The sequence below is a fragment of the Phaethon lepturus genome, unplaced genomic scaffold, assembly GCF_000687285.1.
Source record: "Phaethon lepturus isolate BGI_N335 unplaced genomic scaffold, ASM68728v1 scaffold43624, whole genome shotgun sequence".
NCBI lineage: Eukaryota > Metazoa > Chordata > Aves > Phaethontiformes > Phaethontidae > Phaethon > Phaethon lepturus.
The window spans coordinates 19,400-22,104 of NW_010534822.1; positions in this window are offsets into that span (position 1 = coordinate 19,400).

Consider the following 2,705-nt stretch of genomic DNA (forward strand, 5'->3'; position numbering starts at 1 on the left):
GATTGCTTGAGAGTGGGAAAACTCATCATGAATAACTTGTCAGGACAGTATTAGTATCTCTGAATGCTGCACATGAGCTTGAACTGACGTGAGGGTTTTTTTAAGCAAGAAACACTAGATGAGGGCTTGTCAGCCAAGCGTCGGAGGGGGCAATAGATGGGGCTAAGATTCCGCATCATTAACACTCAGTCTGTGTATTACAGAATCACCTGGCAGGACAAATAGGATCCAGATCAGGTGTGTGCATACTGTTGCTTTGCGTTGAATTAGCTAGAACATGCTATATAGTGTTTATATTGGCCTCATGTTTTACATTGGCTGCAGGAAGACATATGATACCCCATCTGGCATGAATTCTGTTGGACTAAAGTTACCCCATAACAATTCAGAGGGTAAATTTGACTAGGCAGAGTGGTATACACTGCATCAGTGTTTTGTTGCATGGGGTCACAGCAGTTTTAATCCAGTCCTGGGTACCCTCAATCAAAACTTTCTGTCTTGGTACTGCTTAACTGTGCAGGTGTGTATGATGCTCATGGGGATGTTTCCCTGAAGAAATGTGAGTTCTGTTCCTGCTAGAAGGTTACAGTAACATTATTTCTTAGATTCTCATTTCAGTAGCTGCTGTGTGTGGCCTTGACCTGTAGACTATATCTTTTCAGGGTGTACCTTCCAAGCAAGATTAAGGTGCAGGTAGGGTGACCTCCTGTTCTGGAATGACAGAACTGGAAAGGATCTCAAGATGTCCTCTACCAAATCCACTCTGTCTGTCCTGACAGATAATTGTCCAATAGTTTCTGCACCCTCCAGTGATGGAGAATCTGATTTTCAGCAGTAGAAGTTTACCCCAAGGTCTAACTGGAAACTCCACTGCTGCAGTTTAAATCTGGGTCTTCTTGCCCCATTAACTGTGTTTGAGGAGAACAGTTATTCCTCTTCCCAAGGCACAGCCCTTTCTCTGTTACTCTTTAAAGCATTTGCACAGCAGGCTCTGCAGTGAGACAGGGAGTGAAGTATGCATGGTGGGAAGCATCCAAAACTTCCTCAGATCTGCATTGAGTTTCCAACACTAATCGAGCCATCTGTGACTCATCTTCATGCTTGTGCGTCAACTCATGTAGATATCCTCAGAGCAAGCAAAGCACTGGATCGCTACATGCTCACATGAACAACAGCACCAGGTTTCGTGGTGGTTGTCCTCATGAGAGGACAGAGCTATGATGCAAGATAAGTTCATAAGAAAACTATGGTGGTTGTTTACTGCTATGTTCAAACTCTGAAACACGCTCAATTTGCAACTACAAGAAAATGGTGAGAGTCGTAATCCTTGCTGAGAGCCTAACTACTTTTGAAAACGAGTTGTCTCTCTTTCCATCTGATTTAAATTTGAGAACTGCTCCATGTCCCAAAGCTGAATGATTTTATCACCTCTTCACCAGCCAGAGTACGTGATGACAGATTTTTTTATCAAACTAAAGAATAACTTTGCTGAGAGATCTCCCAGTTTTCACCCATCTGAGAAGCCCTGTTGTTTGCTTAGAATCTGCTTGCCCTTTAGCTGCAAAGTGGCTTGCTATGAGCACAAAACAACTCTTTAGGGCTGGAGAGCAACGGGAGGCTTCAAGACAGCCTCCAGATCAAGCTGGGAGGTAGAAGCTTCTTTCATTCAAGCTCAGAAGATGTGTAATTTTTTTTTTTTTAAGAGTATGCTAACTGCATTCAGTTAGAAGCATTGTTCATGGGCTAAGATGTGTAAATCTCATTTAAGATGCTAAAATAGTTATATTAATTGTATTGCTTTAAAATGTGCAGAGTAAAATAAAGTGGACCTTTTTTTCTGGCTTGCTCTTCTTTGAAGAACTTCCTGAAAAGCCCTTCCTTGGATCTGTGATCACGCACTGTCTTACAGCCAAAAAGCGCTTGGCAGAAAGGTAATGTGAATGTGACCTTAAACATCAGAAGGCAGCAAAGTACTTGAATGCTGATGCACTTTTCCCAGCTGTTGCTGACAAATTAATTTCCAGGGCAGATGCAATAGCTGATCTATCTTGGACAAAGGTTTTCCTTTCCACAGCCACGTGCAGTAATGAAAACAGCCATTTCCAGTGATACCTTCTGCCCAAGAGTAGATCGGTTGCGGGCTTCACACCCCCTCACGTAAGGTATCGCCGAGTCCAAACTGAACAGCTTGGACTGTTGGCAAAGCTTGGTTTCCTCTGAAATCAAGTGGCATGTTCAGAGTATGGATTGTCCTAAGGATCTTGGGCTGGAATTTCGCACCGTCGGCTAGAGAGGGAGCCTTGATGAGTGACTCGGATCTGGAAGGGACTTCAGTACAATAGGAATTGCCCGGTTTAGAAGGAAATTGAGTAGCCAGAGCTGCAGGGAGAGCTGTACTGATCTACTCCTTAGGGCTTCTGGCCAGCCATGTCCTGGGGTGAATGATTGCGACCTGGGTGAATAAAGGATGCTTTGTACTGTGGTCAAATTCAGATACCTGGGGGAGGGGACCAAGGAATGAAGCAATTCTGTTTGTTTTGAACCAAGACAGTCTTAAGAAACGAAAAAAAAAAAACCCACAACCAAAAAAACCCCAGAAATACTGAGTCAACCTAGGACATGGTGTTTGATCTGAAATACAATGTTCCATTTCACAGTTTAATTTAATTTTTTCTAAAGTCAGGTTTTTCAATAAAACCTCCAAA